General features: G+C 41.5%; 1 long non-coding RNA gene and 1 pseudogene across 2 annotated transcripts in view; one reads left to right on the forward strand and one right to left on the reverse strand.

The window, feature by feature from the left end:
• Window positions 1-1,460: 1,460 nt before the first annotated feature.
• LOC101009396 overlaps window positions 1,461-24,425 on the forward strand; it is a 34,179-nt pseudogene continuing 11,214 nt past the window's right edge. Inside the window, exons 1-5 of the transcript XR_004181782.1 lie at window positions 1,461-1,598; window positions 5,568-5,639; window positions 6,303-6,383; window positions 19,277-19,348; window positions 19,923-19,997. The product of XR_004181782.1 is annotated as a leucine-rich repeat-containing protein 37A-like (transcript). The remainder of the gene's footprint in view (window positions 1,599-5,567; window positions 5,640-6,302; window positions 6,384-19,276; window positions 19,349-19,922; window positions 19,998-24,425) is intronic.
• LOC116273455 lies at window positions 15,859-17,462 on the reverse strand. Its single transcript, XR_004181783.1, has 2 exons — window positions 17,411-17,462; window positions 15,859-16,042 (listed from the first exon to the last, which is right to left on the reverse strand). It is a non-coding gene; the product is annotated as an uncharacterized LOC116273455 (long non-coding RNA).

A 24,425-nucleotide genomic window follows, 5' to 3' on the forward strand; every position in this document is an offset into this window, starting at 1 on the left:
TAAATGTCTTTATATGTTTATTGAACATTTGTGTTTCTTCTCTGAGTTTTCTGGCCTTTGTTCATTTTCCTATTGAATTATCATTTTCTTACTGATTTATAGAAGGAATTGGTTTAGACACATAAATGATTTTGGAAAAAATGCTTACATTCGAAGTAACGGACATTTTTCATAACAGTTTGTGTGTCACATCATTAGTTCAACATATATAGACAAGTCATGCATGAGTTCTAAATTAAAAATAAAACACATGCTAGGCGCAGTGGCTCATGCCTGTAATCCCAACACGTTGGGAGGCCAAGGTGGGCGGATCACCTGAAGTCAGGAGTTTGAGACCAGCCTGGCCGATAGGGCGAAACTCCATCTCTACTAAAAATATAAAAATTAGGTGTGGTGGTGGATGCCTGTAATCCCATCTTCTTGGGAAGCTGAGGCAGGAGAATTGCTTTATTTATTTTTTCAGACGGAATTTTGTTCTTGTTGCCCAGGATGGAGTATAATGGCTTAATCTTGGCTCACTGCAAGTTCCATCTCCCGGGATCAAGCAATTCTCCTGCCTCAGCCTCCCGAGTAGCCGGAATTACAGGTGCCCGCCATCATGCCCAGCTAATTTTTATATTTTTAGTAGAGACAGGGTTTCACTATGTTGGCCAGGCTAGTCTCAAACTCATGACCTCAGGTGATTCACTCGCCTTGGCTTTCCAGAGTGCTGGGCTTACAGGTGTGAGCTGCCAGCAGAACTACATTTTAAAAACAAGAAAATTATTACGAAGGTCAGGATACTGGTTACCTATTAGGGTTAGAGAGAGGGATATGATGGGAAGGGGCACACTGGGGCTTCTGGGATGCTAGCAATGATCTTTCATAACAATGTTTACATGGGTATCTGCTTTATAATTATTAAACTGAATATTTGGCCAGGTGAGGTGGCTCATGTCTGCAATGACAACACTTTGGGAGGCAGAGACAGTAGGATCACTTGAGCTAGGAGTTTGAGACCAGTCTGGGCAACAGAGTGAGACCCTGTTTCAGAAATTAAATTAAATTAAATATAAGGAACATTGATCTCTTGTGCACTTTATGCACATTGTAGTTCTCACATATTTTTGATGGGGAAAAGGGTTGAATGGCTTCACTTGCAGCCCCGACATGGTTCCGTGTGGGGCTTTCATAATAAGGTTTAGGGAAAGAGGAGGAAATGGAGGTTCTGCTGATCTTGGTGCCACCCAGAGGTGGATTCTGAAAGGGATTTTGAGATCTAGAGAGGAGGCATGAAATATACAATTTGGTGGGAAGAGTGGCTAGGGGTGTCGTGTGTGTGTGTATGTGTGTGTGGTGGTGGTGGTGGAGAGAGATGGACACAAAAAGGAAAATGTAAGAAAAGGTTTGAATGAAAGCAGAGCAGATACCACCGTCTTGAAATGACCATGACCCAGCTTTCCCCCACATGCAGGACATAGTCCTGTGCGGCAAATAGTTGTACTTTGCATTTTAATCTAGAAATAACTTGTTCATTTTCCAGAATTCTCAATGAAAATTATTTGACTGAATTACATAAGGATTCATTTGAAGGCCTGCTATCCCTCCAGTATTTGTAAGTTAGTTAATCACATTTATGAGTTTTTAGTCATATAATCTGTAAAACGAATAAGGGGTTCAAATTAGATAATCTCTAAGATTTCTTCCAGCAACAAAATTCTGCAATTCTGTAAGTTTGTATAGGTTTGCCCATCTCTAGTATTAGCTACCTCCTATACATTTTTAGTTTTTTAATTCCATAGACGAAATACAGACAGAAAAAAATTTCACATGGTAAGAAGATCTGAGCAGTGACTGACACCCGTATGAACCTTGTTTTATAAGTGTTCACACACCATCTTCTTCTATTCAGTCTACAACTAATAGATAAATAGCACATTAAGATTTTTGCATTTTTAAAGGACTGTGAAAGAAAAAGAAAAGAAACAGAGAAATATGTGAGAGCGATCACACGTGGCCCACAAAGCCTAAAGTATTTACTGTCTGACTTCACAAAAAAAAGATTTGAAAAAGTTGGTTTAGGCCGGGCGCGGTGGCTCAAGCCTGTAATCCCAGCACTTTGGGAGGCCGAGACGGGCGGATCATGAGGTCAGGAGATCGAGACCATCTTGGCTAACACAGTGAAACCCCGTCTCTACTAAAAAATACAAAAAACTAGCCGGGTGAGGTGGCGGGCGCCTGTAGTCCCAGCTACTCAGAAGGCTGAGGCAGGAGAATGGCGCAAACCCGGGAGGCGGAGCTTGCAGTGAGCTGAGATCCGGCCACTGCACTCCTGCCCAGGCGACAGTGCGAGACTCCGTCTCAAAAAAAAAAAAAAAAAAAAAAGAAAAAGTTGGTTTAGTAGGATGAAAGGAATTAAAGTTAAGTTCAGATTGTTGCCTAAAGGAGAAGATATAGACCATCTACATTCATTTGAACGTCATTAATCCAGAATGTTTTGGTAATTTAATGGAAATTAAATTAACATTTATTAAAAATCAGCTGAATTGGCCGGGCGCAGTGGCTTATGCCTGTAATCCCAGCACTCTGGGAGGCCGAGGCTGGCGGATCATGAGGTCAGGAGATCAAGAGCATCCTGGTTAACACGGTGAAACCCCGTCTCTACTAAAAAATACAAAAAATTAGCCAGGCGTGGTGGCAGGCGCCTGTAGTCCCAGCTACTCAGGAGGCTGAGGCAGGAGAATGGCGTGAACCTGGGAGGCGGAGCTTGCAGTGAGCTGAGATCCGGCCACCGCACTCCAGCCTGGGCGACAGAGCAAGGCTCCGTCTCAAAAAAAAAAAAAAAAAAAAATCAGCTGAATAAAATAATATTATCAAGAATATTAAGCTCCCAGGAGAATAGACTGGTATTAAAGATTTCAGTTCAGGAATTGTTATATGAAAAGAGATGTTTAAAATGATGGTTAAGTGGCAGAGCTAGAAATGTTTACACTAAGAAGCATATCAGAAATGCCCCTAACTCTTCACCAATTACAAAATACTATCTCCCCAACCCTGTTACCAAGAAAGGGATACCTGCATAGTATTTCTGTCTGTTTAGAGACAAGAAGATACTATGTTCATTGTTATGAAAGTTTGATTCTTCTCCTTTGTCCATAGAAGTGTGTATGTCATTAATCCTTACTAAGCTCATTAGTGACGCTGTTTTGCAAACAGATTCTTTCAAATGTAGAGGAATTAAGGAAAGTGGGTGTAAAGACCCTCAAGTGGATGCCAAAGTGCCACAGTGGCCATGAAGTAATAAAAGTACATTTCCTTTAAAATAGTCATTTTCCTTCTACTCACTCCCCCAGCTATTCATTTATTTTACAAATATTTGAATTTACTTTTTTTCCATGTGTCAGTTTTAAACATGGTGGGCAATGCAGATGAGCAAGACCTAGTCCATGCTTGCAAGGAATTTATGCTCAGAAGAAATTGGATGGAAAGCCGGGCACGGTGGCTCAAGCCTGTAATCCCAGCACTTTGGGAGGCTGAGACGGGTGGATCACAAGGTCAGGAGATCGAGACCATCCTGGCTAACACGGTGAAACCCCGTCTCTACTAAAAAATACAAAAACCTAGCCGGGCGAGGTGGCGGGCGCCTGTGGTCCCAGCTACTCCGGAGGCTGAGGCAGGAGAATGGCGTAAACCCGGGGGGCGGAGCTTGCGGTGGGCTGAGAACCGCGGCCAGCACACCCAACCGGGGGAAAAAAAGCAAGACTAAGTCAAAAAAAAAAAAAAAAAAAAAAAAGAAATTGGATGGAAAATAACTACATTAAAAAAGAAGAAATGGATGTGGGCACTAGGAGGGATACATTGTTTCTGCAGCATAGGAGGGATAAATTATTTCTGGAGCACAGAAGAGGAGAAAATGTCTTCAATTTGGACCCAGGAGGATGTTACTAGAACAATGCCATTTGAATAGGACTTTGAAGGGCCATCGTGTAACATCGGACAGACATCTTGGGGAATATATTCTAAACACCAAAAAGGAAAATGGGAGAAGGCAAATCACAGGAAGGTATTTGAGGAATACCATGAGTACCTGTAGAGTACAAGGAGGGAGGTAGAGAGTGGAGGCCAAGTCTTCCGGGCTTTGAATGCCAAGCTGAGGAGCCATCACTTGGGAACCGTGTTACATAGCAGTGCTGTAGATAAATATGCATCACAATCCCTAGAAGTTAGAACTCAGTTCGGGCAGGCATGATAGCTCAAGCCTGTAATCCCAGCACTTTGGGAGGCGAGGCGGTAGGATCCCTCAGACAAAATACAAAAACTAGCTGGGGCGAGGTGGCAGCCTGTAGTCCCAGCTGGGAAGGCTGAGCCAGGAGAATGGCGTAAGCCTGGGAGGCGGAGCTTGCAGTGAGCTGAGATCTGGCCACTGCACTCCAGCCTGGGCTGACAGACTGAACTCCGTCTCGAGAGCTAAAAAGAACTCAGTTCGGATCATGCAGTTTACTGATTCAGTTGGTCTAGAGTGGGATAAAATTTCAGAGTCTTCCAATAATTTCCCAGGAAATGCTGAAAGTATTTGCAAACCACTTGTGATTTATCCTGATGACTGTGTACAGGATAGTTTAGGAAGGAGAGACTAGAGATGGAGACATCAGCCAGACAGCGTTACACCATCAGGTAAAGAGGGAGGGAAGCTATGCAGCTGTATAACTGAAGAAATTGCTTTCATGAAATATTAAAGCAATATAAAACCAAAAAATGAATTTCTAATAATATATATTAAATTCTATTAATATGATTTAATTCAAATCATATTTGGTCAGTTCAAAGTTATGTGTTAGGTAAAGGGGTAATTTCCTTTCAGATGATGTAGAAAGGATCATCTTTTATTTCTTCTGATATTGAACTGGCAGGAAAACGGAGCTAAACTGGGAAGTTGTATAATAAATATGAGGCGAATTTTTTTTTTTTTTTTGTGGAGTCTGGCTCTGTTGCCCGGAGGCTGGAGTGCAGTGGTGCAGTCTCGGCTAACTGCAAGCTCCACCTCCCCGGAGTTCCGCCATTCTTCACCGCACTCCAGCTCCCCAAGCAGCTGGTACTGGCAGCCGCCAACGCAGCCCAGCTAATTTTTTGTATTTTTTTTTTTAGTAGAGGCCGGGGCTGCGTGCTCAGATAGTCTCGATCTCACTAACTCAGAGATCTGCGGCGCAGGCCTCTAATGCTGTATTCGTGAAACCACCAGCGTATGGCCCGACTATTTTAATATTAGGAAATTATATATAGAGATAAAACTTTTGAGGCTCATAATCTATGATTTGGTGAGACTACTAAAGGACATCTAATCAAGTCTATCTCTCAGGAGAAATTGATTCAAAGTTTGTTAAGTTGTATATTTATTAAAAACGAAGGTGAGACTCTAGGAGAGGTATGGGCAGGGTTAGGGGCTCTGGAAGTTCAAATACAAGTCTGACGTTTAGAGTTGGTGAAAAGAAAATGTGTATTCAATATTATTCTAAACTCTTGCTATTATTCATACTAATCGTCATTTAATAACTAACCAAAGTGATATTTTCCTTTTTGCTTTTCTAGAGATTTTATCCTGCAATAAAATACAGTCTATTAGAAAGGCGTACATTTGAACCACTACCATTTTTGCAGTTTATGTAAGTTACACATATAACTTTATTATATTTGGCATTTTTATAAAACTTAATTATAAACTTCTTTGCTATTCATTTTGAAATATGATTAAAGTTTTACCAGTAAGCTACTAAAAGTATAGAGCAAATCCTTTTGTCTCTAGCAAGGATTAGTGTGAAATTATGAAAGCCACGAATCACCAAGTGAATCATCAGAGAGCAGTGGTTCTCAGCTGGTGTGATTTTCTACTCAGGTGGCATTGGGTAATGTCCGGAGACAGTTTTGGTTGACAAAACTGTGGGTGTGCCTCTGGCATCTGGTGGGCAAAGGCCAGAGATGCTGCTAAACATCCTGCAAGGTACAAGACAAATGCCCACAGCAAACAGTTATAGAGTCCAAAATGTCGATGGTACTGAAGTTGTGAAATCCTGTTCTAGAGAAATAGAGATCACTTCACACTTCACACAGGTATTTACTGAGCATTCACTGTTTTGTAGCTAATGCACCACATGTGCAATGTTAAAGTATAAATCATAAGCCAGAATCTTCCACAGTGAGATTTCCTTAGTGCATAGAGAAAGGATTGAGGTTATGTTCCATCCTATATAAATTAGAATCATGGCAAATGATGAATGTTCTGAAACAATTTTTTTTTCCTTTGGCTTGTGTCTTTTTTTTTTTTGTAGAAATCTTGGTTGCAATTTACTCACAGAACTGAGCTTTGGAACATTTCAGGCCTGGCACGGAATGCAGTTTTTATACAAGTTGTAAGTGAAATAGAAGATGAATACATGTAAAGAACTATTTATGTATAAAAACTCATACAATTATTAGTTAGCTGGGTATAAGCCCTTTATGAATTCTGAAAAGTATATCTTAAGATCCATTCGTTTTTCTCAAATGGGGAAACTAAGGTACAAAGAGGCCAAGAGACGTACATAGCTTATATATGACCTGCTCTGCTTGTGCTAGTTCTGACCTATGCATCGGCAAGAAAAGGTATCAAAGAAGTGACCCTCAACTTAGCCTTGTTGCTGGTCTGGGTGGCTTAGGCCTGTAATCCCAGAACTTTGGGAGCCGAGGTAGGTGGATCACCTGAGGTCAGGAATTCAACACCAGCCTGGGCAACATAGTGAAACTCCGTCCCTACTAAAAATACAAAAAAACTGGCTGGGCTTAGTGGTGCAGTTTTTTGCCCCTGCAGGAATCTGTGTTAAGCTTCCTTACTTGCAGCTAAATGTTGCAGACATTTAAGCAGTTAGAAACTCTGCATATCAGCAGGAATCAAAGTTAAATCCAAAGTGTAGGGCCGGGCGTGGCAGCTCACACCTGTAATTCCAGTACCTTGGGAGGCCGAGGTGGGAGAATCACTTCAGGTCAGGAATTTGAGACCAGCCTGGCCAACATGGCGAAACCCCGTCTCTAGTAAAAATACAACAATTAGTAGGTCGTGGTAGCAGGTGCCTGTGATCCCAGCTGTCAGGAGGCTGAGGCATGAGAATGGCTGGAACCCGGGAAGTGGATAATAATAATAATAATAATAATCATCATCATCTAGCCAGCTTCACTACAATTATGTAGGAAACGCCAGGAAAACACTGGAATCACGGTTGATAAAAATTAATGAATTCACTCAAAAACATTCACTGAGTGCCATGTCCGTTTGTGCCAGGTACTCTACTAAGCGCCAGGGGTAAAAAAATCCATCTCAAAGACACACCAAGATGAGGACTTTGTCCCCAAGGGACTTTCATTCCTCAAGGAGGAAGCGGCTGCTGATGGGAAACATACGAGAGCCATGTAGGGATCTGTACAGCAGGGTGACCAGGAGAGGACAAAGCAGGAATGGGTGGTGGGTAAGAAAAGACTTGAGAGACACTAGCACTTATCTAGAGTTTCTGTATTTCATCTTAACAGAAAGGCATTTGCTTCATGGTGATGAAAAAATCAGAGCCAGCTGATACTGGAAATTAATACTCATTTCATATAAACAGAATAGAGCTGAACCCTTCAAACTAAGTCACAGTTACTTTCAGAGATTGGCACAAGGGTCTCAACACACCAAGTGTGTTAGGGGCTGGGCTCCTTGTTGAAGTCAAGTCTTTCTAGTAGCAAGCTACACTGCAGAGTCATATTTGGCACATGTGACCTATAGGCCCATTGCATTTCTTTCCAAAGGCAAGTTGCCAAGGGAAGGTGCCAGTAATTTTATGACCAGTATGACACCATTTTGTGGTGTTTGTAAGTTGAAACAATATATTTCCCGGCATTACATAAGTTTGTAAAAAACAAACAACAAAAAGAGGCCCCAATTTAGCTGTGATTGCTGGATGAATTGAATAGAGCCTAAGCTTCGGAGCTTCTCACTTGCACAGGCCCTTTCAAGGTACTGGGAGGGCCCCTGGTAATTTTTGTATTCATAATTTTTTTATGTTTTTACTAGATAAGGTTCAGGCCCCACAAAATTCTGCAATCACCCCTGGGTTCCAATAGTTACAACCCAGTGCATCTCTTGAATAAAGCCTCTATGTTATTGACAAATACTGACTGGCCAAGTTAGCAGTGTGATAGGGTCAGTCTGTTGCGAGATCTGAAATCATCTCAAGACAAACCAAGGAACTTATTAGTGGACTTAACTGGTTCTTTATTTAGCGCCCAGTAAAGCCAACACCCATATCGAGGGTTCTGCATTGGGAAAGGAGGACATTTATTTGCAGGGAGCGTAAGCAAGAAGGACCAGGCAGCTATCAAGTCCCCCTCTGAATGGAGGCAGTAATCTTATCTCTTACAGATGAAATGATGGATGAAATGGTTTATGGAAAAGTAGCAATGGTTGATAATCCTAAATGTTAAGTAAGTTTATACTTTTTCCCTGACTTTAAAGTGCTTCTTCATTCCCATACACAGGTCCAGACTGATGGCTTATTTTTTAAAATTCTCTTAGTCACTTCATTGGTTCTAACAATAATTTTAGAAACTGGATGACTTTGCAGTGTAGAAAGGCTATACTTTATTCCGATAGAGCACACTCACATATTGGCTTGTCTGTGAAGCATCAATGTCACATACCAAAGATAAGCCTAAGAGAGAATCAGAGCAAAATCCGGAAACATCCCTATTGAATTATTTATCCCGCTATTAGAATATTAGTGGTGGGGTGTATACCCCTGTGATGGCAAATTGAGCTTCGTTCATAAACATGCCTTGTTGTGCCCCCCAGTCTACTGACATCAGCTTCCTTTACACAGCGGTAGATGCACAGAAGTGTGCACAGTTGAGGGTATTGTCATCATGCTTTGAGCCATGTGTGTGGAACCCTGGCAGCTGCTTCGCCAGTTCAGAGGAAATAAACATTACAGATGAAAAGAACAATTGGGGTCTGTCCTTGGGGTGATTTAGGGCGGCTGTTAGAATTTGTAATGGTTGAAGAATAGGACATCTGCGTAGCAGCTCTGCTTTTCTTCTCAGCTGCAGCTTATTCTTCTCACCTGTGTAACAAGCTGTCTTCTCTTCTCACAGAAGCACAGCATTTCTTCCTCTGCCCATAGCATTTTTTCAGTACTTACATTTACTAGGTCCTGTTTAGGTTGTAGGCACCTAAGTACTTATACAAGTGAGATAACATGTCCAAAGTTCTTAGAACAGAACTTGCCATATGGTAAATGCTCTATACATGTTACCTCCTATGATATCTCATTTTCATTTTTCCAGCAACTCTTGTGATGCGGTTATTATTATCATTTCTATTTTGCAGATGAGGAAGTTGAAACTCAGAGACGCTAGGTAATTTGCTTAGGTTCACATGGCTAATAAGTGGCAGAACCACTTACAGGCTTTGCAAGTAATTTTCAATGCAGCTCTTAGTTCCCCTGTAATAGGAGCTGAATGATGACTTGGTTGGCTTTATTGTGCATTGCATCTTATTTTCAAACTTGAATGGGACTTTAGGCAGTGAGCTCCATTTCCCTCTGAGAATCCCATGCTTCTGGAGCTCCTGGCTGTACCAGCTCTGTAGGCATCCCAGGGTTTATGCTCCACTGTGGTCAGTGCTGGTGTGACATGTGGCTGAGCACCAGCACTGTGTCCAGCACGACTGCTAGGCACCATACACATGCTCTTTCATTGTTTCCTCAAGCTGCCTTGTGCCTTAAATGCTACCCAGAAAGGCTCATGTTCATTACTCCATGATCACTTCACCAGAAAGTAGCCAGAGCCAAGTACAACCCAGGTCTGCAGATTCCAGGTCCCTTACTTCTCCTGTTGTTCCTCATTTTCAGGAGTCTCCTTCAAGGTTATTCTCAGGACTTTGAGATTAAGATATAGGCTCACAGCTCGGCATGGTGGCTAATGCCTGTAATCAGCGGGAGGCTGAATGGGTGGATCGCCCAGGCTCAGGAGTTCAAGACCCACAGCCACAGCCAACATGGTGAAACCCGTCTCTACTAAAAATAGAAAAATTAATAGGCGGGAGGTGGGCACCTATAATCCCGGCTACTCTAGAAAGCTGGGGGAGGGAGAATCAGTCCACCCCGTGCTATCTTCCCTCCAGCCCTAGGTAACTGCTTGTAATCTACTTTGAGTCCCTATGGGTTTGCCTATTCTAGATCTTTCATATAAATGGTCATGATATGTGGTCTTCTGTGTCTGGTTTCTTTTCACAAAGCATGTTTGTTTCCTAAAGGTCCTCCCATGCTGCAGCGTGTATCATTCCTTTGCAAGGCTGAGTGATATTCCATTGTATGGGCCATGCTGTATCAGTTCATCCATTCATCACTTAGTGGACATTTGGGTTGTTTCTAGTTTATTCTATACATGTGTACTCGTTTTTGTGTGGACATGTTTTTAATTCTAGGGTACATTCGCCAGAAGTTAACTAGGTCATAGAACCCAGCTCTTCGTTTAACTTTTTGAGGACCTGTCAAACTGTTTTCCACAGTGGCTGCTCAAATTTTGCACTTCCATACCGCGTTTAGGGTTTCAATTTCTCCATGTCTTTGTCAACACTGTAGATTTGTCTATCTGCTTCTCATTGCTTAGCCATCCCAGTGAGTGTAAGAAGTAGTATCTAGTATCTGGCTGTGGTTTTGATGGACATTTCCTAATGATTTAAGACATTGAACATTTTTAGTATTTTGCCATGGGCATTTATATGGCTTCTTTAAAAAGAAATATTTATTCAAAATCCTCTCCCTATTTAAAAATTAGTTGTCTTTTGTTAAGATTATATAAAATTTGGTATATCTTCTGGATACTCTGGATATTAGATCTTAACAGATGAATTTGCCTGTATTTTCTCTCATCCTGTGAGTTCTATGACTTTCTTGACAGTGTCCTTTGATGCACAAAAGGTTTTAATTTTCATAAAATCTAATTTATCTATTTTTCCTTTGGTTGTTTGTACTTTTGGTGTCATGTTTGTGTATAAAATGTCTTATTCTTTAAGAAGGTTCAGGGTTTGGTTTTAAATCAGGCTGTGTACCTTTCATCAGTCTGACATTCCTTTCACCATGTCAGGCTGCCTTCAGCTAGTAATAGTTCATTAAATTCAAAAGACAAAAATTGATTTAAAAGAAAAAAATCCAGTTTGGAGAAGAAAAAAACTCTTGTCTAATTTAAGGTCACGAGATTTACTCCCATGTTTTCTTCTAAGAGTCTTATCATTTTGGCTCTTACATTTAGGTATTTGATGTATTTTGCATTAATTTTTATAATCGTGTGAGGTGTAGGGGTTCCACCTTCATTATTTTGCACAAAGATATTCAGTTCCACCACCATTCCATTATTTCCACACTGAACTGTTTTAGCACCGTTGTCAAAAATCAATTTGCCATAAATATGAGGGTTTATTTCTGGGTTGTCAATTCTATTCTGTTGATTTATTTGTCTGTCCACATTCCAGTGTCACACTGTGATTGCTGTAGATTTGATTTGGGTTTTGAAATTGGGACATTTGAGTCTTCCCACTTTGTTATTTTGCAAGATTATTTTGCTATTTTGGGTGCCTTAAATTGCCATAGAATTTTAGAACTAGCTTGTCACTTTCTGGAAAGAAGCCAGCTGGGATTTTGATAAGAATTGTGCTGACAATAGCAGACACGTAATCAACCTAAATGCCCAACCTAAATGCTATGTTATTCCTGTTCCAATACTTTGCAATATATGCAGCTTTTTAGAAAGAGGATGTGTTAGCAGGGTGTAGTGGTTCATGCCTGTAATACCAGCACTTTGAGGGGCTGAGGCAGTCGGATGGCCTGAGGTCGGGAGTTAGAGACCAGCCTGGCCAACACGGTGAAATGCGTGTCTACTAAAAGTACAAAAATAAGCAGGGCTTGGTGGAGGGCGCCTGTAATCCCAGCTACTTGGGAGGCTGAGGCAGGAGAATCACTTGAACCCGGGAGGCGGAGGTTGCAGTAAGCCCAAGTCACACCACTGCACTCAAGCCTGGGCAACAGTGAGACTCCAATGGAGACGGGGTTTCAGCATGTTGATCAGGCTGGTCTCGAACTCCTGACCTCAGATCATCTGCCTGCTTCAGCCTCCCAAAGTGCTGGGATTACAGGCATGAACCACCGTGCCCAGCCAATAAATGAAAACTTTTACTTAAAAAAAAATTGTAGTGAAACCATAGCTCAATTTGGAGAATCGCGCTATTATTATCTGATCCATGTTTACAGAATGCTCTGTTGAATTTGTTTTGCCAGATTTTGTTAAGCAGTTTTCCATCTGCATTCGTGAGAAATACTGGTCTGTAATTTTTTGTGTATGATGTGTTTAATTTGGATACCAGGGTACTATCACCCTCATAGAATAAGTTAGGAAATGTTCTCTCCTCATCTATATTTTGAAAGACTTTATGAAGGATCCGTGTTAATTCTTCTTTAAGTATTTGGTAGATTCACCAGTGAAGCTGCCTGCTGGTCTTCAGCTTTTCTTTGTGGAAGGTTTTATGATTACTACCTCAATCTCTTTACTTGACGTAGGTCTGTCTATTCAGATTTTCTGTTTTTTCTCAAGTCAGTTTCAGTAGTTTATATCTTTATGGTAATGTGTCTGTTTCATCCAGGTTATCTAATGATTAGCATATATTCTTTATATACACAATCCTTTTTATTCATATTATAATCCTCGTTATGTCTCTAAGAACAATAGTAATGTTCCCTCTTTCATTCCTAATTTTAATAATTTGGTCTTCTGTATTTGTGCAGTGCAGTGGCTCACGCCTGTCATCCTAGCACTTTGGGAGACTGTGGTGGGAGGATTGCTTCAGCCCAGGAGTTCAAGGCCAGCCAGGGCAACATACTGAGACCTCATCTTTACAAAAAAATTTAAAAATTAGCTGAGCGTGGTGGCACACGCCTGTAGTCACAGCTACTTAGGTGGCTAAGGCAGGAGGATCACTTGAGGCCGTGAGGTCGGGACTGCAGTGAGCCATGATTGTGCCACTGCACTCCAGCCTGGGAAACAGAGTGAAACCCTGTCTTGAAAAATGCAAAATAAAAAAACAAAATGTTTGTGGCCAGATGCAGTGGTGTGTACCTATAATCCCAGTACTTTGATAGACCAAGGAAGGAGGATTGCTTGAGGCCAGGAGTTTGAGACCAGCCTGGGCAACATAGTGAGACCCTATCTCTAAAATTTTTTTCACAATTAGCCGAGTGTGGTGGTGCGCACCTGTGGTCTCAGCTACATCTTAATTTTATAACATTGTAGTTCAGATTCATACCAACTTTGTTTCAATAGTATATAAAAACTTTGCTTCTCTAAGGCTCCACTCTCACCCCCTCCTTTATCCTGTTATTGTCACACATTACATCTTTATATTCTTTATATTCATCAACTAGATTTATAATTATTGCATTGTGTAAGTGTCTTTTTCTTAGTGTTTTTCTTTATTTTGGGACAGAGTCTCGCTCTGTGGCCCAGGCTGGAGTGCAGTAGCACAGTCTTGACCCGCTGCAACCTCTGCCTCCCAGATTCAAGCAATGCTAGTGCCTGAGTCTCTTGAGTAGCTGGGACTGCAGGCACACACCACCATGCCTGGCTAATTTTTGTATTTTTAGTAGAGACAGGGTTTCACCGTGTTTCCCAGGCTGGTCTCAAACTCGACCTCAAGTGATCCTCCAGCCTCAGCCTCCCAAAGTGTTGGGATTACAGGCTGAGCCACTGCACCTGGCCAGTGCTTTTTATTTCTTTGTGCAGATTCACATTAGTACTTCTTATAGGGCAGGTCTTTTAGCATCAAAGTCTGCCAGTTTTTATTTATCTAGAATATCTTAATTTCTCTTTTATTTCAAAGGTAGTTTTGCCGGGTATAGAATTATTGGTTGACAGTTTCTTCAGCACTTTGAATATGCCATGTCATTGCCTTTTGGCCTTCACTGTTGTGTGTGGTTGTTTTGTTTTGTTTTCAGACAGGGTCTTCCTCTGTTACCCAGGCTGGAGTGCAGTGGTGCACCCACTCACCGCATTGCAGCTTCCACCTCCCAGGCTCAAGCAATCCTGTCACCTCAGCCTTCTGGGTAGCTGGGACTACAGGCATGTGCCACCATGGCCAGCTTTTTAAAAATTTTTTGTAGAGACAGGATTTTACTACATTGCCTGTGCTGTATCAACTCCTGGCTTCAAGCAATTCTTGAGCCTTCAGCCTCCCAAAGTACTGGGATTACAGGTGTGAGCAACCATGCCCAGCACCTCCATTGTTTTTGAAGAGAAATCAGCTATTAATCTTATTGAGGATCCCTTGTATATGACGAGTTGCTTTTCTCTTGCTGCTTTCAAGATACTCTGTCTTTGGCTTCTGTCAGTTTGATTATAGTATGTTAAGATTGGATCCCTGAGTTCTTCCTACTTGTAGTTCCTTGAGCTTCTTGAATATGCAGATTGTTTTTCATCACGTTTGGGAACTTTGGGGCCATTATTTCTTCAAATGTTCTTTCTCCTTTTTTCTGTTTTTCTTCTCCTTGTGGGACTCTCATTATGTGTATGTTAGTTAGCTTGATGCTGTGTTCCACAAACAGGTCTCTGAGATTCCATTCACTTTCATTCATTTTTGTTTCTGTTCCTCAGAGTAAATAATCTAAATTGACCTTCAAGTTCCTAATTCTTTCTTCTGCTTGCGTAACGTGCCATTGAGAACCTCTGGTAATTTTTCCATCTCAGTTACCACACTTTCCAGCTCTAGATTTCTATTTGGCTTCTTTTATGGTTTCTATCTCTTTATTGATATTCTCTATTTGATGGAGACATTGCTTTCATACTTGCTTTAGTTCTCTAGTCTACAGAACTGAATGGTTTATCTCTTTGAACATATTTTAAATGGCTGAATTAAATCTTTCTCTAGGGAGCGTGGTGGCTTGTGCCTACAATCCCAGCACTTTGGGAGGCTGAGGTTGAGGCCAGGAGTGCAAGACCAGCCTGGGCAACTTAGCAAGTCCCCACTTCTACAAAAAAAAAATTTTTTTTTGTCTAGTAAGTCTAACATCTGGTCTTTCTCAGGAACAATTTCTGCTTATTTCTCGCCCCCACCACGTGTATGGACCATACTTTGTTTTCTTGCATCTTTCATAAATTTTTGTTGAAAATTGAGTATTTTAAATAATATAATGTAGCAATTCTGAAAATCAGATCCATGCTCCCAGGGTTTGGTGTTACTGCTGCTTGTGTTAGTAGTTGCTATTTATTTAGTGACTTTTCTGAACTTCTTCAGTACAGTCTTGCGTTATATATCATGTGTGCCCACTGAAGTCTCTCCTTGGTTAGCTTACCGATCAGCTAATAATTAAATGGAGATTTACTTAAATTCTTGAAACTGGTAAGTGTAGTTTTTGCCAAGGGGCTCTGTGTACATGTTGGGGCATACCTTCAGCACTCATTTACAGCCATGCCTTAGCTTTCACTTCTTGCTTGTGCAGAACCTCAAGATCAGCCAGGGGTGAGAGTTTGTGAACTTAGTAGTAGGTCACAAGTAGTAGAAAGAACTTAGTAGGTCTTTCCTGACCATGCTGACAGCCCGCCCTATGCATGTGCACGACATTCCAAATTGCCAGGAATACGTCTTATGGACTTCTAGTTTCCCAAGGATATATCAGACTGGTTCAAAATTCCCATGGACATCTTTCCTCAGCTCTTCCTATTAAGCTTTTTGATTAGGCTTTTTTCCCCCAAACTGTTATTCGTTGCCTAATATAGTTGCCATGTTAAGACACTGTAATTGTTTTCCAAAAACACCCTCTATGGAGAGGCTTTAGCACTAGACATCTTTTATTCTGGTCAAATAAAGACAAATCTTTCAAATGAGGTCTTCCAGGGAACCACCAGACAGATGACATCATGACAGTTAACTGAGAATAAGGCTTTGAAGCAGCTCCAGTTCCATTCTGCTCCCTCTGGTTGGGGATGTGGGCTGTTTTTCAAGGCGACTACTGAGCTAGAGAGTGAGGAATGGTCTAAGGCAAGTTAACACAAATCTCACTTTTCTTTTCTTTTTTTTTTTTTTTTGAGACGGAGTCTCGCTCTGCCGCCCAGGCTGGAGTGCAGTGGCCGGATCTCAGCTCATTACAAGCTCCACCTCCTGGGTTTACGCCATTCTCCTGCCTCAGCCTCCCGAGTAGCTGGGACTACAGGCGCCCGCCACCTCGCCCGGCTAGTTTTTTGTATTTTTAGTAGAGACGGGGTTTCACCGTGTTCGCCAGGATGGTCTCGATCTCCTGACCTCGTGATCCGCCCGTCTCGGCCTCCCAAAGTGCTGGGATTACAGGCTTGAGCCACCGCGCCCGGCCAAATCTCACTTTTCTTACAGACATTTTTCTTGAATAAATGCTCCTGGGGTCACTGCAAGACTTTGGTTAAATTTCTAGAGTTCTGAAAAAGTTTATTCTGGTCAAGTTTATTTTTGTACAATTTTTTTGGTAGTGGTTGTTTTTATGAAAGGACGAATTTTTGGATGTCTTTATTCCACCATTTTCACTGATGTCACTTACAGCATGGTTTTAAATCTCTAAAGGCTCACCAGGCACATGCCTGTATTCCCAGACACTCGGGAGGCAAAGGAAGAAGGATCCTTTGAGTCCAGGAATTCTGGGCTGTAGCATGCTATGCTGATTGGGTGTCCTCACTAAGTTCAGCATCAGTATGGTGACCTCCCGGGAACAGGAGACCACCGGGTTGTCTAAAAAGGGGTGTACCAGCCCCGTTCGGGAATGGAGCAGGTCGGAACTCCCATGCTGATCACTAGTGGGATCGTGCCTGTGAATAGCCACTGCTCTACAGCCTGGGCAACACAATGACTGAGAATGTGTCCCTTAAAAAAAAAGTCTAATTGACCATAGACTAAATAACTATTTAATCATGGGAAATGATTAGGGGAAAGACATAAAAAGAGAAACTGTAATCCTCTTTATTTTGCTCTATCACCCAGGCTGGAGTGCAGTGGCTTGATCTCGGCTCACTGCAACCTCCGCCTCCTGGGTTCAAGCAATTCTCCTGCCTCAGCCTCCCAAACAGCTGGAACTACAGGCAAGCGTGGCCGTGAACTGCTAATGAGAAATTGTAATTCTCATAGAGGCCCTCCCAGAGGAGTAGAAGAAGGTTGAAAGGCATTTCTGTATTTAGTCTTCTCAACATTAAGGCTGGCTTTGGGAGGCCAAGGCAGGCAGATCACTTGAGCTCAGGAGTTCAAGACCAGCCTGGCCAACATGGTGAAACTCCCATCTCTACTAAAAACACAAAAATTAGCCAGGCGTGGTGGTGCGTGCCTATAGTCCAGCTACATGGGAGACTGAGGAAGGAGGATTACCTGAGCTTGGGAAGCAGAGGTTGCAGTGAGCAAAGATCACGCCACTGCACTCCAGCCTGGTCAATGCAGCGAGACCCTGTTGGGGTGGGGAGGGGAGGGAAGGGGAGGGGAAGGGAGGGGAGGGGAGAGGAGAAAGGAAAGGAATAAAATAGAAAGAAGGAAGGGGTAGGGAAGGAAAGAAGGAAAAAGAAAAAGAATGAACAAAAATAAAAATTAAAAAAAAAAAGTAAGGTTAAATTAAACCCTTTTTCTTCATACAGATTAAACACATCAGTTCAAATTACAGCTTTACTGTTTAATAGCTTAGTGACCTAGGACAAGGTATATAACCTCTCTGTGCCCCAGTTTCCTCATTTAAAAATAGGGCAATAATAAAAAAATAAAAAAATAAAATAGGGCAATAATATCTACCACATAAGGTTGTTGTGAGGATTAAAGGTGAAATTCTAATCACAAATACGTTGCAAACTAGTAGATACTATGATAATTATTATTTGTATAATTTCTGCAGAAGTACAATGATGATTCTTTGGTTAACCTAAAAGCAGATTTTCTTTTATTTCTTCATGTTTCTTTTCTTTTTCTTGTTCGCTAAAGGATTAAAAAGAAAATGGATTCCAACATTTTGGAATAAAAATTTGCATCAAAACCAATGTATTCATTTTATTGACATATAAACAAAATGCCATTTGTTTATTCAATAAACATTTGTTAAATGCCTAATACATTTCAGACATCATGCCAGGCACAGGGAAGACAGGGCATGGTGGCGGGCACCTGTAATCCCAGCTACTCGAGAGGCTGAGGCAGGAGAATTGCTTGAACCCAGGAGGCGGAGAGTGCAGTGAGCTGAGATTGTGCCACTGCACTCTAACCTGGGTGACACAGTGAGACTCCATCTCAAAAAGAAAAAAAAAATGTGGTCTCTACCCTCAAGGAGCTCCTAGTCCAGGAGACTGACAGGTGGACAGGTGATTACACGCAATGTAAGAAAGGCTGTGATGTCATACAAGAAGAAAGTGGGAGAATGGTTTTGACCAGTTCCTCCTGTTGGATTTATTCCTTTTTCTTTGGCTATAAAGCAAAGTAATTGGTCCTATTTTTTTTTTAACTGTGCAAATTAAATCATAAATTTTAAAAGCTTTATAAAGATAAAAGACAAGCAGCTAGCTGCAGTGGCTCACGCCTGTAATCCTAACAGTTTGGGAGGCTGAGGCAGGTAGATCACCTGAGGTCAGGAGTTCAGAACCAGCCTGGCCAACATGGTGAAACCCTGTCTCTATTAAAAATACAAAAATTAACTGGGCGTGATGGTGGGTGCCTGTAATCCCAGCTACTTGGAAGGCTGAGGCAGGACAGGAGAATCAGTTGAACCTGGCAGGTGGAGGTTGCAGTGAGCCGAGATTGAGCCGTTGCACTCCAGCCTGGGCAACAAGAGCGAGACTCCATCTCAAACAAAAAAAATAAAATAAAAAAAAAAACAAAAAACACAACTTGAATTGTGATGAGCAACTTGAATTATGGAGGACGCTAGAAATAGTGTTTGCTACACAGTCAGCACTTCCTACCAACATAGTCACTTGTAGGGTTTTTGACCTGAAAAGTTCTGTGGCATATTTTTTCTTTGCTATCCACTTTTTTTCCCAGGTAGTTCTTCCCCTTGTTCTCTCCTCTACTTTATCTTCTAGAGACCTGGGTAATTCCCAGAGGAATAGTGCTTTAGGGAGTCTAATAGTGATTGATTAGGTAAAAACAGAAAACATTTTTTTCTTTTTTACCTACAAGTTCTGTACCAAAAAATGAATATAAATTTTAGTTGCAGTTTCATATACTGAAAATTCAGGTTAATTCCATTCCATTTTTCAGAATTCTCAATCGCAATCCTCTGACAACTGTTGAAGATCCGTATCTCTTTAAATTGCCAGCATTAAAATATCTGTAAGTGCTATAGTACTCTCATAAGTCATGAGATGATTTATGCTTTTTAAATTTTTCATCAAACTTAAGTATTTTGTATTTAGGCTAAAATTTCATAATTTAAATTTTAACTGGGTTATTGGAAAAAAGTTATTGGCAAAGAAAAAAATTAAAGAGAATGTATAATTGTCAAGACAGCAAGGGAAGAGAACAGTGTTGAAGAACCCATATAGATTTGGAACATGTAGACACATGGAGAAATATTATTTAACCAAGAAAACAAAGGGGAAAAGGTGTTCATTATTTTAAAAATGAAGAAAAGAGTAAATACGATGGTGAATGCAATATGAAAATGAGAAGATAATCATAAAAATGGTGTAAGCTCTGCTCTTGAATATCATTAATTTGATGATGCAAATCAACTTAAATTTCTTTAATAAGAGCTCCCTGGAATTCTACAGCAAATAAACTCTTGAGCTGGCGTGTTTTATAGAGAAGCCAAAATTGAAGTAATCACATGTCCTTGAAATATCTTTTTAAGTACAGAATTTTTTATTGGGGTTCATATCATGAGTGTTTTGGCTTTCTTCTTCAGAGACATGGGAACAACGCAAGTCCCACTTACAACACTTAAGAACATTCTCACGATGACTGTTGAACTGGAAAAACTGTAAGTTATTTTTTTCTTAGATTTATTTTCACTTAGTTGGTTCTTTAGGTTTGTTTTATTATTTTCTTAAGTCAGGTTTATTGAGGTGTAATTTTCATATACTAACATTCACCCTTTTCAAGTGTACAGTTTGATGAGTCTGACAAATGTATAGTTACATAACCACCACCACATTCCCAATATAAAGCATTTCTGATGCCTCAAAAAGGCCCCTCATGTCCCTTTGTAGTCCCCTCCTGGTACCATCAGCCCCTGTGAGCTACTAATCTGATTTCTGTTCCTATACTTTTTACTTTTGCCTTTTCCAGAATGTCTTATAAATGAACTCATATAGCATGTGTTTGGCTTCTTTCACATAGCTTTTTTTTTTTTTTTTTTGAGACATAGAGTCTCACTCTGTCACCCAGACTGCAGTGCAGTGGCATGACCTAGACTCACTGCAACCTCGCCTCCAGGTTCAGAGTAGTTCTCCTGCCTCAGCCTCCCGAGTAGCTGGGATTACAGGCATGCCTGCAGCCAGCTAATTTTTGTATTTTTGTAGAGGCGAGATTTCACCATGTTGGCCAGGCTGGTTCGAACTCCTGACCTCAAGTGATCCGCCCACCTCGGCCTCCCAAAGTGGTAGGATTACAGATGTGATCCACCTCGCCTGGCCTCGCTCAGCATAATTTGTTTTGAGATTCTGCTGCCATCCCACGTTGTTGCACTCATCACTTACAGCTGGCCTCATATCTGCAGGTTCTCATCCATGGATTCAACTAACCATGAATGGAGAATATTTGGAAAAACTAAAATGCATAAAACAACAATAAAAACAGTAGAAGTTAAAATACAGTATAATTATTTACATATCCTTTACCCTGTATTAGGTATTTAAAGTATACCTGAGGCTATATACAAACATTGTAATGTTCATATAAAGACTTCAGCATCTGTGGACTTTGAGTATCTGCAGGAAGTCCTGGAGCCAATCCTGCAGACACAGGGCAGCTAGCTGTTACACTTCTTTTGTGTGCTGAGTAGTGTTTCAGTTGTGTGGAAACCCCATCTCTAAAATACACCGATTAGCCAGGTGGTGTGGTGGCCGCCTGTAATCCCAACTACTCTGGAGGCTGAGGCACAAAAGTGCTTGAACCTGGGAGGTGGAGGTTGCAATGAGCGAGATTGCACCACTCCAGCCTGGGCTGACAAGTGGGACTCTGTCTCAAAAAGTAAAAAAAATAAAAATGTTTTTCCTGAAGAGAGCCAAGTTTTAATTTGATTAAGCTTTAAGTTATAGTATTAAATGAAGCATGATTTTGTTTTCTTACCTAAGAAATCTTTAAGAAACTGTTGTCTAATCCAACGTTGAAAAGATTTCTCCTATGTCTTCTCCCAGAAATTGTATCCATTTAGGTCTATGATCCATTTTGAGTTAATCTGCATATATGATGTAAGGTATCTTCTTTTTTGCAATTTTATTTTTGTTTTTATTTTTTTTCTGTAGAAATGAGGTCTCATTGTTGCCCAGGCTGGTCTCGAACTCCTGGTATCAAGTGAACTTCCTGCCTCACCCTCCCAGAGCGCTGAGATTACAGGCATGGGGCACCGTGCCTGGCCTTCTTTGCAGGATATGTGTGTGTGTGTGTGTATATATATGTATGCCTGCAGGGCCCTATTGTGAGTTTGTTACACATTTTACTGCAACTTAAATAGTGCCACCACACCACCATATAGCAAGCTAAATAGAAACTCTCTTATGCTAAGGCTGGTTAGGGGCAGTATGCAAGATAGCATGGAAAGGAGGGCCCTTCGTGCCTCTGCTCCATTCATTTTTGTCAGGTCACTTTCTTATCTTCTCCAGGCTGTCAGATCTGTTTTACTGCTCTAGCCGCACTTCCCTCAGCCTCTTGCAGCATCTTTCCTGTCAGCTAGATCCCTTCTTCTCTGGATGAAGTCCTCTTCATCGACCAGCTTCTCACTTGGTTCTCTAAGACGGTAGGGATCTGTCTGCTTTTCTTGACCATTAGTGGATAGGAAAAATACAAATCTCTGTAACCATTTGTCACGAGGCCATAAGACATTGGTGCTAACTGCCTTGGGGTTCATTACTGGAAGTCTTCAGGTTTACACATTGATATACAAAGTAAGTAGGCCAGCGCATTTGAGTCTTGGCTCATGTGTAATGATCTTTAATGCATATTGAAAAAGTATTCTCAAGTAAGGATAACATACACCTCAGGTCATTTACAGTCTCAAAGGTTTGTCAATATACTTAAAACATTCCTGGGAACAGTTCTAGATTGAAGGAGACTAAAGAATCATGCAGTAAGTGCAATGTCTGATGTTTGACTGGATTCTGAATTTGTTTAAGCCATGTTATGACTGAGACATTGTGAAAATGTGTATATGGGCTACATAGTAGACAATGATAATATTAAGTTCCATTGGGTGATAATAGTATTCTGGTTATGTAGGAGAATGCCTTGGTTCTTAGGGGCTGCACACTGAAGTATTTAATGGTGAAGGGTCATTATGTCTGCAACTGACTCTCAAATGGCTTGTCCAGAAAATGTATAGAGATACACACATGGAAAGCAAATGTGGCAAAGTATTAGCAACTGTTGATTCTAGATGAAAGTTATACAGGTGTTCATTATACCATTCAAAAAGGCTTCCCAGCCATCCTAAGGCTTAAAGGAAAAAAACAAAATGTTTAAAATAAAAAGTTGGGGGCAGGAAAATAATACAAAACCTTTGGGCTCGTGCCTGTAATCCCAGCACTTTGGGAGGCCAAGAGGAGAGGGTTGCTTGAGCTCAGGAGTTCAAGACCAGCCTGGACTACATGGTGAAACCCCATCTCTACAAAATATACAAACATTAGCCAGGCATGGTGGCACACACCTGTAGTTCTAGCTACTCAGGAGGCTGAGGTGGGAGGATCACTTGAGCACAGGAGGCAGGGGCTGCAGTGAGCCGAGATTGCACCGCTGCACTCAGCCTGTGTAACAGAGCGAGACCCGGCCTCAAAACAAACAAAAAGAAACACCTAGGCCGGGCGCGGTAACTCAGCCTGTAATCCCAGCACTTTGGGAGGCGAGGCCGAGGTGGATCCGCGAGGTCAGGAGATCCCGAGACCATCCTGGCTAACATGGTGAAACCCGTCTCTACGTAAAACTAGCGGAGGCGTGGTGGCGGAAACCTGTAGTCCCAGCTACTTTCGGAGGCTAGGCCGGGAAAGAATGGCGTGAACCGGGGAGTGGAGCTTGCAGTGAGAGCCGAGATGGCGCCACTGCACTCCAGCCTGGGCTCTCCGTCTCAAAAAAAAAAAAAAAAAAAAAAAAAAAAAAACACCTTTGTGTCAGAGTTAAGGTTGCTGTATAATAAAATGCTGGGGTACGGTTCTGGGTCCATTCCACATGAAGATCAGAGGCTTCCACTGGACCCAAAGGAATAATACTAGTCACTTGTGATTATTCCTCTATAAGGTTTGAAAGATGTATCAGGCCAACTTATTGGATGCAGTTTTAATCTAAAACTCTATACATTGTACCCCCAACTCATAGGCTTCATGTATCCATGAAACACTCTTCTGTCTCCACAGTCTTAATGTGGCCCTAATAAAGCCACCCTCTTGGAGGACTCAGAAAAGGCCCCCCACAACCTCTGCAAATAATAATTATGGTAGTGGCGGGCGCGGTGGCTCAAGCCTGTAATCCCAGCACTTTGGGAGGCCCGGTGGTGGATGTGAGTCAGGAGTCGAGACCATCCTGGCTAACATGGTGAAACCCGTCTCTACTAAAATACAAAAACAGCCGGTGGTGGTGAGCCTGTAGTCCCAGCTACTGGGAGGCTGAGGCAGGAAGAATGGTAGAACCTGGGAGGCGGAGCTTGCAGTGAGCGAGATCCCGGCGCCACTGCACTCCAGCCTGGGTGACACAGCGAGACTCCGTCTCAAAAAAAAAAAAAAAAATAATAATTATGGTAGTTAACTGCTACTGAGCACTCACTGTGTGCCAGGCATTTTTCAGGTATTGATTCATTTAATCCTCAAAACTCATTAGAGGTAGGTACTGTTATAATGACAAGGTCGAGGAACAGAGATTAAGCAATTTGCCCAAATTCACATTATTAGCGGAGCTGGGATTTAAGCTTAGTCTGGCTGTGGAATCTGTATTCTTAATGACCATGCTATACTCCCTGAGATTGACCTTTTACTCCAGTTACAGGGATTGTCTTTATCTCTCTGAAACTGCCCCCAATAAGCCATAACAATAAACTAATCAATCGTCTTGGTTATCTCTTCTTCCCAAATTTATATTTTGAAAAAAATTCAAACATGCCAGAAAGATGAAAGAATAGTACAGAATCAATTGAAAATCAGGCACTGCATGTCATGTCTTCGTTTCCTTTCATCTAAAACATTCCTCTACTTTCTTTGATCTTTCA

The sequence above is a fragment of the Papio anubis genome, unplaced genomic scaffold (genome assembly GCF_008728515.1).
Source record: "Papio anubis isolate 15944 unplaced genomic scaffold, Panubis1.0 scaffold712, whole genome shotgun sequence".
Lineage (NCBI taxonomy): Eukaryota > Metazoa > Chordata > Mammalia > Primates > Cercopithecidae > Papio > Papio anubis.